Source organism: Cuculus canorus, chromosome 4 (assembly GCF_017976375.1).
Source record: "Cuculus canorus isolate bCucCan1 chromosome 4, bCucCan1.pri, whole genome shotgun sequence".
Lineage (NCBI taxonomy): Eukaryota > Metazoa > Chordata > Aves > Cuculiformes > Cuculidae > Cuculus > Cuculus canorus.
Genome location: NC_071404.1, coordinates 10,790,945 through 10,811,277, shown reverse-complemented (window position 1 = coordinate 10,811,277; position 20,333 = coordinate 10,790,945). Strand labels below are relative to the sequence as shown.

Below are 20,333 nucleotides of genomic sequence, written 5' to 3'. Positions count from 1 at the left end.
TTTGACCTGCTGACAAGGTGTGGCTGAGCAGTGGGGTACCAGAGGGTCCGTGGGGATGGGTTTGCATCCTGAATCAAAACACTCTGGCAGCTGCACACACCTCAGGTGGAAGTCAGTGCTGTGTCTCAGCCAACATGTGAACCAGGAGGCTGCAGGTGCACCTCCTGCTTCTCCTCCTCTTGTCCTCCCACACCATGCTGCCAGGAGACCTCCAAGAGTCTTCTGTCCTCCCTTCCTCCCCTAGAAGGTGCCTCCAGTCCAGGTTCGCTCGTGGGTCTCACCCTTGCATTTTGTCAGTGCAAAAAAAGACTTAGGAAACAGCAAAATTCTAGAGATTACAGCCCCCAGCAAAAGACTGCAAGCCAGAAGACTGAAAGGTCAGTTATGGACTCAGGCAAGTCCATAATGAATGGGAGGTTGGATGGAATCTGCTGGCACTCCTCAGCTCTTCAGCACAGCACTTCCCTTTCCCTCCAGTGGCAGCTGGGCCGGAGCGCTGCCCAGCGGCCCCTTCCCAGATATATAAGCAAGTGGTATTTATTTATTAATATGCTGTTATAAGTTTTTCATACTGCAATCAAGTATCAGAAGAATGTGAGACTCCTGCACAATGAAGGAAAGAAAAGATCATTGGTTATTTATTAAATAAGGCTTTTGATACGGCTTTTTCACTGGAACAGGCTGCCAAGCAAAGTTGTGCATGCCCCATCCCTGGAGGTGTTCAGGCTGTTAGATGGGGCCTTGGGCAGCCTGATCTAGTGGGATGTCCCTGCCCATGGCAGAGGGGTTGGAACTAGATGATCTTTAAGGTCCCTTCCAACTGTAACTCTTCTATGATTCTATAACAATTAGAATGGAGTAGATTAGAAGCATGGAATACACTGGACTTGCTATTTTTTCTGCTTTGGTTTTTACATGCGTTCTATTTTTCCAAATATGATATTTATTACTTTTCCTGAAGTATCGTACTCGAATGTAAGGATGGGAAAAGCATACGGTCATTTCACTACTGTGTTATGTGTATACACGTATACTTTCACATGTAAGATCAGTACATGGTGACTTCTAGTTCACAAGCTCGGCATATTTCCCCAGTGACCTTCTGCACAAGTGTGGGAAAAGAATGGAGAATTCGTTGTCCAGAATATGGTTAGTCTGATGCAGTCTGCAGAGAACAATTTAATATGTGGGCAGTTTAAGTAGAAAAGAAAAATCTAGAAAACATTTTTCTGTAAAACTATTTTTAGTACCGAATGGCGATAGTTTAGCTGCTTCAGATTTAAAATTCTCCTCTGCTGTTATTTGCCCTTTTTTTATTCAGGGTTAACAAATATAATTTCATCTGTCTAAAAACATCAGCACAGATGCCAAGGCCTTATCATCCCGCAAGAAACTTTACTTACAGAAAACATTAATTTTATGCTTGTGAGTAGCACAAACTGGTTTCAAATGTGCCAATAATACACAAATTGAAGCCTGTCTGTAATTTCATGAGTCATGTTCTGCAGAGTTTTACATGGAAAATCCCCTCTGGACCATAAAGAGGAAAACTGTTTGACAGGAAAAACAAATTTATTTCAGCAAAGACAATGATTAGATCAGTTCTTTACATTAATTAATATTGTTGGGTTTATGTTATTCTACAATAGGGCAAAGGTTTGAAGAGGAGTCACAGATCTAATTTCCATTATGTCCCTGGACAAAATAAGATCCAGCTGATAAAATAGATAAAATGGCGAAGAACTGAAGGAATAGGAGGGGATGGTAAGCCAGAGGACTAACCTGATGTCAAATCAATGAGCTTCAAAGTTCAAACCATCTAGCATAAGGAGAAAGACATATAAGGCAAGTATGTTAAAAAATTGAACATACGAAAACTTGGAACACATGACTTAGAGCACAGGGCTTAGGCTTGAGGGACCATAAATTATTCCGAAACCATGAAAGGTGGTATTTTTCAAGTGGGCTAGTGAATCTGCACTGAAATTTCTGTAAAAACTTCAAACTTACCTTTTAATTCTACATTAATTTTTTTTTTGCTTTTTAATTAAAAAGCTTTAATTTTATTTTAAAAACAATTAAAAAATAAAATAAAGTTAATTGAATTCACATAATATAAAGCCATTTTAATCCAAATTCTTGTGTGCCAGCTACCTAATTTTTCTGACAATCAAATCATATTTGCCAATTGCAGAACTCTCCAGGAAATTAGCACAGAGCAATCATATTAATGAGAAGCTCACAACTAATGACACCAGGGAAATTGCTTCAATAATGACACCGCACACATTCACCCCGATCATATGGTACTATTACCAGCGGTTTCAACTCAGTGCAATCGCAACTAGAAATTACACCAAAGGCTGCTTTGACCTACGGCTGCAGAGTGCATGATACATTTACATAATGCGATACATGAAACTCCCCACACACTTCAGAACAAGTCATTCCCAGGACAACCCAGGGTAAGGGGAAGCACCGACCTGATGGGGAAAAAGGACAGAAAGATGATGAGATGTCACAGCGCAGAACTAGGCATCACGAAATAGTCTCATGACTAATAAACCCAATATTCCAATTATTAATAACCCCAAATTTAAGCCTGTCTGAATTCACCACTGCCTTCCATAGTCAGGCAAACTTACTAATTTTAAAGGGCTTGTCATCACAGCTATGATTTCATGAATGTGAGCTTGTAGATTTAGATAAAAAATGTGCGTTTGAATCAAATGAAAACTTCACAGTGTGGGCACTCCAGCCAATTGACATTGCTAATTGGGTAGGAATTCTTATCTCACGAGGATCAATGCTTGATGTTGAGTGTCAAAGGCAGCCCTCAGAAAACCACACTGCAGTACACACAACATGTGGATGATGAAGATAACAAGAGCTCGGTAAGCCAGGAAAAATGATAATGTCTTTACTATTACAGTTCTGCTGAATCTGTGGGAAAAGCAAATACAGAAAAATTCAAAACACACACAATTGTGCACGTCCAGAGACACATGCCCACTACGCAGTCATAAATTAATGATCTCGGTTGGTAGCGACATCACCCAGGAAATATGTAGGCACACAGCAAGGCATGTCTGAGCATGACAGATGGACTACAAAGGTGCCACCAGGAACATCTGATGCTCCCAGCCATATTGGCAGAAGCAGCACTATCCAGAAGGGTTGTCTGCTAGGAGTGGTGGATCCACAGGTCCTTCAGCAGACCCAAATGCAGCACTTCACAGCTCCTGACTACATGATTGCTGGATCACCAATAGCAGTTGAAAGAGGGTGTTGGCCAGGTAATGATTCTCCTGAGAGAATCAAATTGTGAGTAAAATCTACACAATAGCTGTGCCCTTGTCGGGGACGCTGTTCTCACCAAAAGTAGGAGCAAGAAAACTAAATCCACTGAATCTGGGTACTGTCAACCTGGAGAAAGACCAGAACTTCTCTACAGATCAGGAAAGAAATGTGTGATATAAAGTATCCACATTTCCATTTATCATTTTCTGTTCTGAAGAACAGAAACATACTGTGAAAAGGGAGTGGGAGGGTCAAAATTTCCACTGTTTCCATCTGCTACCATCCATTTCCAAGACACCAATTACGCACAAGAAAAGCAAGAGAACTGATAACATATGGAAAAGGTCTGATTTATCTTGTCAATGTTAATATATTATTGTAAAGGACATTGTATGAAAAATCTCACAGGCGCCACTTACAAATGAAGTGTTCAGTATTTTACTGACACTGATGAATATGACCACTTCTCAGCTCCTTCCATAATCTGTTTGACATCTCAGCAGTCAGATGGAGATTCTTTTCACTCTTTCTAAAAATAAATCAATATTAAATGTGAATATATATCAACAGGTTTGGTACTATCATAATAATAGAAGGGAAGTGGCTGAGAGCTAAAAATGAAAATGTTCAAGACAGAAACAGAAACCTGAACAATTGTGGGAAAGGACATCAGATTCAGGCTGCGAGTATAAACTCAGATGAACGATAAATTCAGTTTCAATGGCTTTCCCATGGTAAGTTTAAGTTAGTTGGGTCTAAAGCCGAGGTCAAGCTTATTTGAAATGACATGAGAAGAAATCTGTGAGAGATAGAACTGAATCGCCGGTAGAGAATTTGCGTCCTTCTCTAGAACAAAAGTTGGAGTTTTTTCCTACAGTGGCTACAGTAAATAGCATTACTAAAAACACAGTAGCTTTTACTGGTAGTAAAGAAGGAAACCGAGAGGCAGCATGTAAAATGTAACATACATTATGGGAAAATGATGATGACACAGACGAAACTTGTGAAAGAGCGCATTCTCCTATTGATGTGAAAGTGTTTATTGGCTTTGCATTTTTGATTCACATTCATGTTCTTTCTAGAGAAAAACACGCAGAAATAGCATGGAAAAATGAGTGATGCTGTCAGAGCTTATGACACAGAACTGTGTGTCTTTACAATGAATATGTATTAGAACAGATTTCATTTTGCCTCATTACGTTCTTTTTCTCCTCTATAAAGATGAGGCAAGTCAATTTATTAGCCTGGGGTGACAAACTTGGTAAACTCACTCTGTCCACTTCCTTTTACTTTACTGAAAACCAAACATATCACAGTCCCCTATTTAGATCACAAAAAAGCACAAAAGGGAGACAGAGAAAAGGAACAATTGGTAATGGGGAAATGCTTACAAATCTTACTGTAAAATATGATTTAAACCTCTTTGTATTACAGCTTTCATACAGCTGTATTAAGTTGTAATAAAAATGGAAATAACTTACATTTATTTACTTACTATGTCAGTTCAGTAAAAAAATCTATTGATTACCAGAATTTGCTGGTTTCATCTCTTGAAGCCCACTGAGAACTTGTCTCCACTAAGAACCACCATAGACATGCTCCTGTAAATAATAAAATCGTGTTGATTGAATGTAAAAGAAACACACAGGCTTGCTTTCTTTTGACTATCTTGAAGATTTTTCACTGGTCATTTTCTGCTCAGCCTTCCAGTAATTTTCCTGTCTTTTGGTTTGAGTTTCTTTTTCAGATAGTTTTTTTTTTTTTTGTGTGTGCATTTGTTACATTATTTTTTTAATACAGAAGTATAACCAGAAAGTGATTTGGAACTGATCATAACATGATCTTTTTATCTTGGCTTCCAGGCACATAGAGTTAGAACCTTGACCGACGATGCCTGAGTAATATGTAAGGAGCCCTGACCTGTTTGTGAACTCTCTGGGTACTACTGGAGTGAAAATTGATATAAATACATTAGCGGGACTATTTCAGTTTCAGTTTCTCTTCAAGACAGTGACTCACAGGACTGTTGAATTACATGGGTGTGATCCCTATGATCCCTAATCTTTTGCTATGAAAACTGTTTCAAAAAAGACTGGATAGTTATTAGCAGACTGAAATATATTGCTTTAGGTTGAGTTGTGCTGTACATGAAATAAATCTGACTGCCCAAGCTCAAAAACTGAGTATCTACAGCTCAGACTAACTCCAAAATTCATTGGTACTCTCAACAGAACGAGAGACTCAGCTGAATGGACAGATTGATGCACTTTGTCACCTTGATATCTCCAGTATGTTGTATCAATTCTGTACTATATTTGCAAGACTGTACAACACACACTGACTGTGTGTGTCTACAAATGTGAACTAACAATATATACCAGCTCCTACAATTGCAATATAATTTCTATTTATAATATAATACCACCTAAACAAAGTTATTACTCTGTAACATTTATATGGAAAGGTTTTTCTTTCAGAAGCCTTGCAACTATCTTTCAGGGAAAAATCCGTATTTACATGGAAGTAACACACTGAGGCAATGGGATGTTCTGTATGTTGGAATGACTCCTTGGGTTTATCATACCTACAAAAGCCATCCGAGAGGGACAGAGCAAGGGGAATACAAACTAACAATCTGCTCTCAAAAGAACACAAGTTATGGAAACACAGGACTGGAATCACCCTGGCAATTGGCAGAGGAATGAGAAGTGTGTGGACCTCTATGCCCTAAGGAATAACTGATCCCACAAAAAGAAGAAAAAAAACGATGAAAATGAACTGTAAGTGATGTCCCTGTTTTGGTTTTTTTGGTTTGTTTTTTTTTTTTACCTTGCTTTCTGTTTGCTGTTGATTATGGGAAAGAAGTACGAGGTGTTCCAGCTTTACCACTGAGTGGTAATTTTCTGCAATCATCAGCTGCATCTGAGTAAGCAGAACTATTTTTACATCACAAGCCCTCTCACGCAGTAAAGCAATCACATAACTGCAGAGTCACGGATGGCAAGGGGAATCACTTCTCCTGGCTTGCAGTGCCATACAAGCGGGAAAGACATACAAACAGTATCCTACAAATTTTCAAGAGTCTATGACTAAGTCTCAGTTTCAGACTGTGTCCTTACCCACACCAAAATGCTCTCTGAATTTTTCCTGCAGTTGTACTAACCCGGTTAAGTCCAGGTTCAGTCTGATGTCTTTTGGTGAGAAAATTTCAGAAAGTCACAAGTACAGGTGTGACAGCTGCTTTCCCGGCTGACACATCAAGGACTGAGCTGTGGACCTCCAGAACAAGAAACGTGATGGTCTTGAGCACTGAACCCTGATAGCTCAAACTGCCACGTTACCACTTCTGCTTTTACTTGATTGGCACACAGACTGAAATACTCACTGTGCTTTGTTACACAAATACAATTAAAAACATATTCCAGAACAATGCAAACTGAAAGAAATCAAACATCATGTCCTACAGCTATACTGTACCTAATTTTCCCAGTCAGCATCTAGGAAGCAATATCCATGGTTCATTAAAGAGACATTAAATAGCCTGACTGTTGCATGTAAATCAGCAGGGTACAAGAAAAGCTACTCAACTAAACATAAACATGACTCACGCATTAATAGGAAAGTTGTGCACATCCAAGTGAAGATACTCCTTACAGAGTTGTGCTAAGGGAGCCTGACATCATTTACGTAAGGATATGTACGTGGCAAGATGACACTGCATATACTGACCTCCCAACATAAGTTTAATGATGTTTGACATCAGCTCTCAGAATTTTAAATGGAAACACTAGAGGAGCGATGGTGATAAACGTTGCTGATCCTCTCAGTATATACAGGTTAATAATTTTCAAGTATGTGGCAGATTTTCAACTTTCGCTTCTCCCAAATACAGTGCAAGACACAGAAACAAAAAGCAACAACAAGCATGTGGAAAGTGAAATAATCCATGATTTGTTGAGGAAAATAAAATAAAGCAAATGCCATAAGGTCTTTTTTGTTACTCTGTGCTATGGGCAGTGGTTCAGATAAACAAATTCCTTATAAAGATTTGTGGATTTATTCCATTATAAAGTTAGTTTGCTCCTGTAACCTGAACCCCCAGTTATCCAGTCTGCTTCTATGTTAGCATGCTCCTGGGTGTCTTTTGAGGATAAAATAACTGCATCTTTAAGAGCATAGTTCAATGGTCAGACAATATCCACTGACTCTTCCAGTGTTTTGCACCTTCCAGTAGCCTCACTAACAGCCTCCTATGAAGGAGGCGCATGCTGAAAGAAGGAGTTGTGTGCCCAAAACCATGTGCCAGGGCATGTGCTACATGCTTCAGGCTATAAACACAGAAATCTGGGGGATACAAAGCAGTACTTTTATTACTTTGGATACCTTTAAAAAACAGACATTACTCCACCCTCAACACCTGAGGGCTGTATGACAAGTTCTGAATCTAGGGTCTTAATATGATCCCACTCTTAATATGTGTAGAGATTTTCCAACATCAGAAAACTGTAAAGGTCTCTGATTTGTCCATCACAGTCCACTAATAGGAGCTGGCCTGCTGGCTCAGTGCTGCGGGTGTCAGGGAGCAGTAAGAACAGGCTGCTGCACAAGGGAAGATGATCCAGAAACCAAAGGGGACAGCAAAGCAGGCAGGGGCAGCATCCTTACCCACAAAAGCCACAGGCCCACAGGACCCAAGCCAGAAGAGCAGAGCAGCTCACCTGGTGGGAGCCAAGGGTCACCCAAGAGTTAGGTGCCTGTCAGCTGAGTCCCTAGCAGGATACGGTCAAGACCAGCCATGGCTGCTGTACCAGGCAACTGTACAGTGTTCCTCAGGCAGGAACCGAGGCTGTTGGCCCATGCTCAAAAGCAGCTCCTGCAGCACAGGAGTCCACAGACAGTCACATATGCAATACTGCTTTAAATTAAAAAAAGGTTAAAAGCTCCTTGCATAAAAACTAGGGATCTGAACCAAAGACTGGCAATGTATACATACACTTCTTAAGCTGTGTCAGTTTTACAAGATCCATGCAGCCTAGATGCTGCATGACACGGCCCGCGAAGCAGGGCAATCTGAAATGAGAGATGTGTGAGGAAGCCTATTCTCAACCCCTTTTGTTATGATCCCATCACTAAAACCACTCCACAGTGCTGCTGGGTGGTTTTCTCTGCCTCAGAGAAGGAGAAAATATGGAAAACCAGCATTTTTTAATGGTTTGCTTCATATAACCAATTATATCACACTGTGGATCACCACCAGTCAAGAGTACATATTTGTATCAAACACAAGGGGTCCAGGTATTTTCCAGCTAGCTTCCATACCAGTTGCTACATGCACACACCTTCCCATCTTATCTTCTTCAAGAATCAAATAACATCACACTACTTTCAAAACAGCAATGCACATGCCGGGAAAATTAATTGCATCTCTCATGCAGATTTGAAATGAAGAACTATAAACGGCTGACATCTATTCAAATTACTCAGCATCAGCCTTCCAAAGTAACAGTAATAATACACTTTTGCCACTCCCCATCATATTGAGCGTGCTACAATGAAGAAAGGTATCGCTTCCCCTTTCTACCACTTCGCTCTACCACATCTCATGATGCATTTACCTAAACTGATCCAGTCCATGGACAAGTCAAATGGAGTATAGTCACTGCAAGGCTGATGCTCTCGGAGGGCTGGGGAGAATTATGGACATTATCCAATTCCACACTTGGGGAAGCCTCTGTACAAAAGGATTGGAGTGGAGTGATTTGGAGAGGCTGGCAGGGCTCTTTTCGACAATCTGTTCTCGTGGATCCTGAAGACTCCAGGTTTCTTTGTAAGACTAAGGCCATAGCAAGACAGATATGGACCAAATCAGCATGAGGCTGACTCCTCTGGCAACGGTCACAGCACCTGAGCACCAGTGGGGAACAGTCCATGAAGTGCCAGGTAGTTCCAGCAGCACCCCAGGACAGACCAGCTCCACACTGAAACAGCAGCATGGGGTTCAAAAGCTGCACAACAAGCAGGGAAAGAACTTCACTGCTCCATGCAAAAACATCTTTTCTTTCCAATGGGGCACCTGAAGGAGCACACGACCCTCAAACTGCTCCTCACACAGAGCAGCCAAGAAATTCCTTTTCTCACAGTAGTCTTCATAAATGCACATGAAGGCCAGTTTCTTGATTTCATTTGCTTCTGCCCAAGCTTATTAGAGCCCTCTTTTGCAATCCCATCTATAGGCTGCTGCAGAAATAAATACATAGGGATCATCCTGGGGATAACAGTACTTTGGATGTCACATGCTCTGTCAGAAGAGATACAAAAGAACCATTCCCATGACATTCATGGTGGTTCCCTTGTGGCAAAAACACACCGTAGTTGTTATGGAGACATGCTGGTAAGTTTCGAAGCTGCTGCTCTGGCAGAGATGAGTTTCATCTGACTTGTATTTTGCTGCAGGAAAAGCACTTCTGAGAATTTTGCTGAGGTGGGACACGTTACCAACAAAGATGGGAAAAGGCGGGGCTGGAAAATGTCTTTCAAGTATAGTTTTCTAGTATAGATTGACATTAATCTATGAATGAACCTGGGAAAGAAACAAATTTTATTTTCTGACTATCCTAAACACCATTACTTTCTATTAGCAGTAGTCATAAACAAATTATGATCCTATTATTATCAGATATTTCATCTATAAAGTTGCCTATGTATTTGTAATCTTTTCCAAAGTCTTTTCCGTGTTATGTAGGTCAAACATTTTATACTTCTTCAGCTCATAGTTTTTTGATGTTATGTGCAACTTTGAACAAATCTTTTGATATATCACTGTTTCAGTTTCCTCATTCCAAAACAGAGAAAAAAGATCCTTGCCCGCTTCTAGTAAATGAAAATTGCAAGAGCCATGTAAGTGCTACAAAATATTGCTGTCAACCCCACCTGGTTTGGGGAGTAACACTTTGCCGCTTGCTTCTTGCACTGGGCCTGGTTGGGATGGAGCTCGTTTTCTTTACAGCAGCAGCCCAGGCAGTGCCGTGTTTTAGATGTGTGGCCAAAACAGCTCTGATAACTGATTAGTGTTTTAGCTCTTGCTGAACAGTGCTCACCCAGTGCCAAGGCCTCCTCTCCTCCTCACTCTGCATGCCCAAGGAGCAGAATGGGGGTGGGCAGGAGGTCGGGAGGTGAGACAGCTGACCCAAACTGACAAAAAAAAGATATTCTCTGCTGTATAACATCATGCTCAGCAATAAAACTGGGGGTGGATGATGTGTCGAAAGTAGCCACTGCTCAGAGATCTGCTGTAGGAGGTGGTGAGTGATCTTTGTGTTGCTTGCTTAGTTTCTTTTACTTTATTTTCCTCTTCTCTTATTAAACTGTCCTTATCTTGGCCCACAAGTCTTTCCCACATTTGTCTTTCCAACTCTTCCCCATCCTACTGAGAGGCTGGAGTGAGTGAGTGAGTGAGTGAGTGAGTGAGTGAGTGAGTGCCTGGGTTTACCTGCCAGCTGGTAACCACAATCCTCTAGTACTTCCAACAACCAATAATGCCCAAAGCACATTTTTCTCCTGATCAATCATTTGGCTACTTTCACTATCACACAAGTGAACTCTTTCACTCCACTTCCTTTAAGTTTACAAGAAACCTATAATTTTGCCTAGAGGAAAGAACCATGAACTAAGAGTTGGATTCATTATCTGGCGAATTCATAGCTTATCTTTCATTTTGAGACACTTCCTGGATAGTTCACAGGAAATAAGAGACGGTGAGATTATGTTTCATTTTTAAAAGCTGTTGGGTCAGCTAATAGCCATCACCATCATTTCAGAAATCAGATTAAAAAAAACAATACAAAAAGTTGTTCTATCTATACGTGTCCGAGGTGGTGGTGCAAACGTGATGGTCTACAGATAAAACAGAGTCTTGGTTTCGCAAACTATATCAGAGGATCTAACAAAAACACTTTCTCTCCCTCTAAGTCAAACCTGCCTTGTAACAACACTTTAAGTTTGTTAAAAAGGCTAAATTTCAGTAAAAATAAGATTATGACAACATTTCAACCAGCCCTCAGAGAAAGAGGAATATTTGCAAAGTTGGTTACATGAAAACCATGATTCTGATGGAAATCCTTGGAGTTCAAGCCCAGCATTTCTGAAATGAGTCCTTTTAAAGGCATCCATGTATCTGCACATGCTTTAACTAGAATGCGACAATTATACTATACACGACTGACTTAAGACCGGATCCCAAAGAGGCCAGTATGAAGAGTACTCCAGTGGGCTTTGTTTATACAAGGCCTAACACAACTTTCTCACAGCTGACTTCTGAGCATTTCAGTCATAAGCAGATAAGTGTCTATAAAAAGTCATAAAAGGTCACATACCGATGTCACTCTGTTAACCAGTTTTCAGCAAAAAAATTTGAGATTTTGTTTAAAAATTAGGCAAGGATAAGTGAAAACTGAGCATGATCTTCATTCCATAAACTACTTAACATTCTGCAGCCTTTTCACCCTTAAACCGCCTACAACAATAGTCACTGTTATCTTTAGTGCAACATTCAAATGGCAAAGAAAACGAAGACGTTACAGACTTACTGAAAGTCAAGCAGTAAATTCAAGGGAAGAGGCACTAAAATCAGTGTCAATCAATTCTCAAACTATATTCTCAAAGTTGCTCCATTAGATGGTGCCTCCTCTATTTGTTCAGTTAAATATATTAGTAGTTCTTACCAGAAAATGTAATGAAACCATGCATTTGGGCTTCCTCGTAGTCCTTCCTCTACAGCTTAGGGCATAAAGATATAAATTTTGACAAAACAGCCATCTGCCCTTAAATATACTAATATATATATATACTAATATATAAAAATATATATTAATATATAAATATATATTAATCCAGCAACAATCATAATGTACTGCCTAAACATAAGGTAAGTAAAAAAAGAAAGCATTTCGTTTAGAGCCAGAAAGGTTTATTCCTGTTGAAACAGGCACATTTCACTGTAACACAAGCATTAAGTTCCTGTGCCATTTGGTGATATTTCAGGAAAATTTAGCCATAAAAATCAGCTGCAGTGGATTTTTTTTCCAGGAGTTATTGCTTTCAAGAAATGTATTATTTTTTCTTATGGTTTCCTGATTTAATCTTCTATAACCCACACACATGATATCTGCATGTTCACATTAGACTCATTTATTGTGCTAAGGCTGAACAGATACTGGTATGCAGACTCCTCGGCAATACTATTTTTTCATGTTTCATTAATTCTGTTTGAGAGCAGAAAGTGTCAAAATACTTCTCTACTTCAAGTGTGATGGACAACTCTTCTGCAATTAAGAATATGCTTCCTCTTGCTTACAATAAAAATATACTCATACAAGGACTGAAGTTTCCAGCAATCGGTATCTAAACGTCCTCAGTTCTTTACTTCAATCTGCAAAAGACTACATCAGTAACTTGAATTTAGAATTCTGCTGAAAACTGTCCTGCTAGGATGACTGATGGATTTTCTGCTTTACAGATGGAGCTTCAGAGGAACATTACCACACTGTTTCTCGTCTCTCCACTGGACACTAGTCAGAATTTTTTTAAGTGTTATTTATGTGGAAATAGCATGGGGTGTGGGTGGGGAGTGAATGGTGGGGCAAGGAAACTTCCACTTTCTTGTTTAGTTTATTTAATTCCTCCTGACCTTTCTTCGACGTTCTAGTTCTGAAAACTATTTCACCATCTAGTACCAAGGACGTGATAAGAAGCCTCCATTATTTTTTTTTTCCTGATCTAGGTACAGAATCCTTACACAACTATTTCTTTCGAAGTTCTCAATAGTCTTAGGAAACTACCTTTCCCAACCACCTTGTAAAAAAATTATTTAAAATGAAACTTTTAAATCAAACATTTATCTAATAAGACTTTAGAGGCCTATTTGCTCTCTAGATCAGAAAACCTAGAGATAAGAAATGTGCAAACTGATTTTGCTATAGTTAGAATGAGTGGTCTGGATCAGAGATACCACAGAGCTTGCATTAGGAAGCCTCATTACACAACATTAATGTATAAAACAAATCCACAAACAATTAGGTTTTCACCTGCAACCTTTTGTTTCCAGTCTTGCAACTGAATGCCTGGCATTTAGTCATACTTCATAGCTTTATTTCCACCCTCCCCCACCGCCCCCCCCATCCCAATTTAGCTTTAAAACTGCCTGGCCTTTGAGGAAAGGTGAGTAACAGAAACCAGAAAATTCAGCACTCTGTGTTAATGAAAGCAGAAAATTCAGTTGATATATACAGAATCCCCAAACAATCTGTAATGTGGATCACATGTTAAGAATATGCTAGATTTGGGGAGTATTTCCTGCAACCCCAAAAAGCTTTGTCTAGAGTATTTCAAAGCATCAGGTTTCAGGAAAAAATGTCCTATAACATACAAGTCACTGCCCACTAGGAATAATTAGATATGGGCAAACCTCCAAATTTTATCAAACCACAAGCTCAAAGAAGTAACTTGCTTCTAAGCAGGAGTGGTAGTGGTTTCCTGTGAGTAGGAAAGCTGCCTGCAGTTGTCAGCAACCTGGGTTGAACCAGCAAAGAACTTTTTACATTCCTATAAAAAAATTACAGCTCAAAAAGCTGTTATGTCACGACAGTTTCCTAAAGACTAAACACACTGCTTTAACTTCTCAGATCAAGAGACAGCCTTAGCAAGAAAAATACATTCCAGTTTGCAAGGACAGACTCAGTGAACTGACACTACTGCACCACAGGCAAACAGAAAAGAAACTACAAAATGTAAAAATATCCAGAAGAAATGTAAGCAGGGCCTGAAATCGCTAAACATGTGCACCAGGGGTGGTGGTGGTGGTGGACATCTAATACAGGACCAGTAAGCCTGCACAAAAAGGTGAACTGCGGCAAAGATCTAGGGCATTAAAGAGTAGCAAGACATAACAAAATCCTGTTGCTTGGGTAGAGACCCGAAATGATCAAAAGACTTGTGAGAGATACAGACAAGCGTATATCCTGGCAACATCAATAAAGATGAGCTCAAACCATCTTAGCCCCAATAAATGTGAAACACTTCACAGGGAAAAGCAAGAGGACTGCTTTGGATGTCACCAGCGTCACAGCCCTTCATTCTGGTTGTTCCAGCCTTACTGTAATTGAGAACAGATCCTGGGACTCTGCCCTAAGCATCAAAACACTTTTGGTTTTGACATCCTCCAAAGCTCATACCACGCAAAAAACACATGTGGGCAAAAGCTTGCACTAGAAATTAATAAAAACCATTCTATTTCTCCTAACTACACTAAATAGTTCTATGTGTATAAATAGAAAACAAGACTGAAGGGGGAACATTGTGATCCAAATCAGAGCCTCAAAGCAGAGAGCTGGCTACACACATATCTAATAGCAATGAGCTAACCCAGTATAAGGAATTCTGAATGCCTTTGGGCAAACCTCCCAATGAGTTTGCCATTCCCACTCTAAAATATATAAAACAGTAAATTATCAGACCATCCAATATAGTAATGAGTATAAGGGATGTTTACCCCTTCCCATGTTACAAGTATAAACATGGCTGCATCTTATAATTATTGTTAATCTATGACTCACACAAGCATAAACATTCTATTTGCTCAGCATAATAATCAGATTCTCAGACTCACGAAGATCTCTAAGGAAGGCATCTTTTGTAGCAGTGACTCAGAGTCAATAACAGATGATTTCATTGGGGAAAATCAACCGTTGCAGGTTTTCTTGCCCTTTCGTACTGCACAGTCAACAGCAAAGGAAATGTGGACTGCTATTGATTTTTTCAGCCTACAGCAGCAAGAGGATCACTTACTAATTTCTAATCGATTCTGCTTAAGTAAATTAGCTCAAGGCAAGAAAACATTTCGTAAGTGTCATTAGGTCATAACTTACCCTCCAAGTCAATTAGTGGTGACTTAAGACAACGGGGAAATTCACAGCTTGATTGGCTGGACAACTCTGGAGTTCACAACTAAAAATTTCTTGCAAATTGAGCATATGTCACTATTTGGAAAATGACACCTCCCCCACCCCCCTCCTCCAGTACATTTTACAGTCTTTTTCACACAAAATTACACTTTTAAATACAGAGACTAATTTTTATATTATTTGCACTGATGCTACATAGATAGAACTGCTACGTTCGAGGAATTGTTCCCATCAACTCTACAAATAAATCATGTTTCAAAATGAAATTTAAAATATATCAGTGTTTGTGCACATTTAATCTGATCTAACTATACTGTTCACCTTTCCTTCTTCCTGTTTTCCTAAGACCTGCCTCATCTCCTTTTTGTTTCTGCGCAGCATCTAATCACCTTTGTTCATGCACTGTTATGACACTTTGCATGCATTATCATAGTTGGTTGTGATGTGCACAGAATTAACAAAATCATTTTGAATAAGTAAGATTTCTTTAATAAAACCTAATTTGAGGCTTTAATATCCTGCTACAGTCCATTCTGAGACTAGGTTACAGTGAAATTCACCTTGTATTTCAAGTTGAGACCAGTAAGGTATGGAAAATAAAGTTTTTTCTGTATGTAAAGTAGTGCAGAGCATACCTGTTGCTCATGCAATTATTTGCTGACCACAAGTACTGTACCTAATAAGTCTTAATTTGATTGTCTAAAACTGAAAAGGGACAAACGTGCTGCTCCACGGACCAGCTGCTTTTTCAGCAAATCTGATTAACAGGACACAAGAGGTAACCCAGGAAAAGCCAGGTACACTAAGAAACACATCTCAAGATGTGACTCATTCTTTGGCACCAGCTTCTCTTGATGAATTCCCAGGAATTCCTCTGTATTTCAGAACTGACAAAGGAAAGAGTCATCTAAGGGCATTCCCGAGAACACAAGGGATCAGTTGCTCAAGATTTACGCAGGTCAAATTTCCCTAAAGTCAGCGGTGTTTTCCTCCGGGGAGCATTGGCTTTATCCAAACCACTATTAATACCAAGTTTTCAGTAACCAGATGCAATGCTTGATTTTAATATACTGATATAATACTATGAATATAACTGTATTACAAATGTTCTGTCTCACAGGTTATTAAACTCCCTGATGTTTGGTCTAAGCACATCAACGCCCTATCTGCAGGTTTGCCAGATTTGAGCTGGCAGGAAACAACCAGATTTCTCTGTTACTACGGTTTCATCATATGTTTCTACAAAATATTTTGACAGTCAGCAAAAGCAATCTTGCTTCAAACTTTTCACTTAGCTCTGACTGTCAGCACAATGATGCTGAAAATGAAGTCTATGTATTTTTTCACTTTTCCTACTAATGTAAATGAAAACTATAAAGCACTGGTATTTTAAAGCCAGAACTTTGTCTTCACAGCAAAAACAATGGCTTAAGGTTGTAGGATATAACTCTGTAAAACTGTATTCCCTCAACTTCCACACATATTTTTTACTGTCGTTAATTGTGGGGTATTTACATCATTTATTAGATGAAATAGCAAATACACCACAGATCTGTCCTTTTAGCAAGTGTTTTACCCTCTTCTGTCACACAGGATCTTCTATGCACGTAAAATTCAATTATATTTTTATAAATAGCTAAGCTGGTGGCCCATTTTGAATGTGTTACTTCTAATCTCTTGGATAACCCTTTCTAGCATAATTGAAGTGACAAAACATTGACCTTCTACCTTGAAAAAGCTGAACTGAATCTTAGGATAATTCCTGTTGGGAGGGAGTTCAGGAGGTCTCTAGCCCAAATTCCTGCTCAACATACTTCCAGTTTGATTACCCTTACAGGGAAATAGTTTTCCTTGTATTTGACTGCAACCTCTCTTGTTTCAACTTACAGCCACTGTCTTTGTGAAAGGCTGATATGTTACATTTTGCAGTACCACAAGGCCTCTCATCCATCACCAGAGGAACTGAACATCTTTACTTTGAAGTTCCATATCTCCTCCTTTCATCATGTTTTGATTCCTGTTAATTATTCCACACAAATTCTTATTTGCTGTGTCTTTTTACCCTCACACCTACAAGTCTAAGGTGCTAACACAGGAGGCTGCTCTCTATCACACTAATGGAAGCCTTCTCTTTTTGGCCCCTCCACCAGTTGCACACGGTGATTATCACTTGCTCTGTAGGTGGCCAGATGTTCTGCTTGGTCCAGAAACATCTTCTATGGTCGTGCTGAACATAAGGCTGTGTGCACACACTGAGATCCATGTTGTATACATTATTATATATATACATACTCACATGATAAACACTATTACAAATAATAATCAAATGTAACCTAGGCTTCATTTTTGTACCGATTTAAGGCTTTTTCCTCCCAAACTGTTCTACCAGTATGATAATCATAGAACCATAGAATGCCCTGAGTTGGAAGGGCCCCACAAGGATCATCAAATCCAGCTCCTGTCCCTGCACAGGACAACACCAAAACTCACACCTGTGTCTGAGGGTGTTGTCCAAATGCTTCCTGAATAAGTCAGGCTTGGCGCCAGGAACACTTCCCTGGGGAGCCTGTTAATATGGACTTAACAAAACCAATAAAAAAAAAATACTTAAAGTCAGTCCAGCTTACCACACTCCCCTGCTCCTTTGTAGGAACACTACACCTGTGTAAGCGCCCGAATCCCTGTATCCTTGGCGAACACATGCTATCGCAGTGCTGCTAATAGGCCTGTTTGTTCAGTGCCAGGCAGCCAGTTTTACGCTTACTAATTCTGCTCATCTCCATGTGCAGTCCTGAGGGTACAAACACTAGCTCATGACAAGAATTTTGATGACTGGAAGATTTTGGTTTCTTTGAGGTCTTTCCTAAGCAAGCTTCTCCTCAGAGGCTGCAAAGGTATGAACCTTTGAGGAGAGATGTGCTGCTGCTCTGCTTGGGTCCAAAGCTTTCCTGTCACTATCGATGTAGATCGTAGAATCTTTGAGGTTGGAAAAGACCTCTCAGATCATCAAGTCTAACCATCAACACAATACTGAGATGCCTACTAGATCATGTCCTGAATACCACATCTACGCATTTTTTTTTAACGCCTCCAGTGGTACTGAAAATGCAAAAAAAAACCTCTCTAAGACTCGTTTTGGAGTTCTAGAAAGCAAACATCTTTTATCAGGCCTGGGCAACATGAGGGAGTGATCTCCATCAATTGTGTGCAGTGAGACAATAGCTGAGGACAGAATATATTTTCCACCTACATGCACATGTGTAAATTTGCCCAGAAATCTTAAGAATATTCTGTTACTTCCCAAGGACTAATTTTAATGTTATTATTAACCTCACAACAGTCAGACTCCTTGCTAATTTGGAGCTGGCTCCAGCTGTCTGTCTGACCTTGCATTTCAGATAGAGAGAGACAGCAGACAGAGGTGATTACAGAAGACACATCTGTTCAGCACAGATCATACTTCACACAATACATTATCATCTCCAAAGAATGAACAGTGTCTGGAAAAACACTGTTTGAAAGAAAACATGCTCTCAGAGGGACATTCTGCCTAACTTTCAAAAAACTCTGATTACTTAGATGAAACTTAACTCTACCTTAGCTTAAACCAAAAATATTCTACTTTTTGCAAAAGTAACTACTTTTTGTATCACCAGAGACGGTGACTCCACCACCTCCCTGGGCAGCCTGTTCCAATGCTTCACTATTCTTTTGGTAAAAAAACTTTTTTGCTACTATCCAATCTAAATCTGCCCTGTCGCAACCTGAGGCCATTCCCTCTCGTTCTATCCCTTGTTACTTGGTTGAAGAGACTAGCACCCACCTTGCTACAGCCTTCTTTTAGGGAGTCGTAGAAAGCAGTAAGGTCTCCCTTCAGCCTCCTCTTCTGCATGGTAAACAATCCCAGTTCCCTCAGCTGCTCTGCACCAGACTTGTCCTCCAGCCCCGTCAGCAGGCTCGTCACCCTTCTCTGGACACGCTGCAGCAGCTCAATGCCCTCTTTGTTGTGAGGGGCCCAAAACTGAACACAGCATTCAAGGTGTGGCCTTGCCAACGCTGAGGAAAGGGGCACCATCGCTTCCCTGGTCCTGCTGTTTCTGATACAAGCCAAGATGCTGGTGGCCCTCTTGGCCGCCTGGGCACACTGCTGGCTCACACTCAGCTGCTATCGACCAACACCCTCAGGTCCTTTTCTGCCAGGCAGCTTCCCAGCCACTCTTCCCTAAGCCTGTAGCCGTTACATGTGGTTGCTGTGTCCCAAGCGCAGGACCTGGCATTTGGCCCTGTTGAACCCCTTACAGCTGGTCATGGCCCATGGCCCCAGCCCGCCCACGTCCCAGACCGACACCCCCACCCACCACCCACCCTGGTGTCATCTGTAAATTTACTGAGGGAGCATTCAGTCCCCTCACCCAAGTCATTGACTGGATCCAACACACTGTGTGGGATTTGCTGGGCATTTCCTCACCGTTCACACTGGCAAATCCAAATCCAGATCCCAAGCCCAAGGCTGCTGTGGGTCCCCCCTGGCCCCGAGCATGCCTAGCAGGGGTCTCCCCTGCCAGGGGGGCTCCCCACAGCAGCTCCAGCTGGGATACCGTGCTGGGGGCTCTGGTACCGCCACAGATCCCCCCCTCCTCATCCACTGCCCCTCCCTCAGCCCCGACTTAGAATCATAGAATCCCTAGGTTGGAAAAGACTTTTGAGATCAAGTCCAACCGTACGCGTCCACTACTAAATCATAACCCCAGGCACTCCATCTACCTGTCTTTTAAACACCTCCAGGGATGGGGACTCCACCACCTCCCTGGGCAGCCTCTGCCTGTGCCTGAGAATTCCTTCAGTGAAGAAATTTTTCCTAATGGCCAATCCAAACCTCCCCTGGCGCAGCTTGAGGCCATTCCCTCTCATCCTATCGCCTGTCACCTGGGAGAAGAGACTTAACACCACCACCCCCCCTCCCCCCGCCCTCCATCCCCCTCTCCCACTCCCCTCGGCTGCTCTTCCCACCTCTCCATCTCCCTCTCCATCCAGCTCCATTCCCCCCGGCTGCCTTTCCCTCCATCCCCTTTCTCC

General features: G+C 40.9%; 1 long non-coding RNA gene across 1 annotated transcript; it reads right to left on the bottom strand.

Annotated features, from left to right (window-relative positions):
* Positions 1-1,610: 1,610 nt before the first annotated feature.
* Positions 1,611-20,158, bottom strand: LOC128852051 (uncharacterized). The gene is made up of 4 exons (XR_008449665.1): positions 20,022-20,158; positions 4,829-4,901; positions 3,720-3,829; positions 1,611-2,943 (listed from the first exon to the last, which is right to left on the bottom strand). It is a non-coding gene; the product is annotated as an uncharacterized LOC128852051 (long non-coding RNA).
* Between the last annotated feature and the right edge of the window lie 175 nt (positions 20,159-20,333).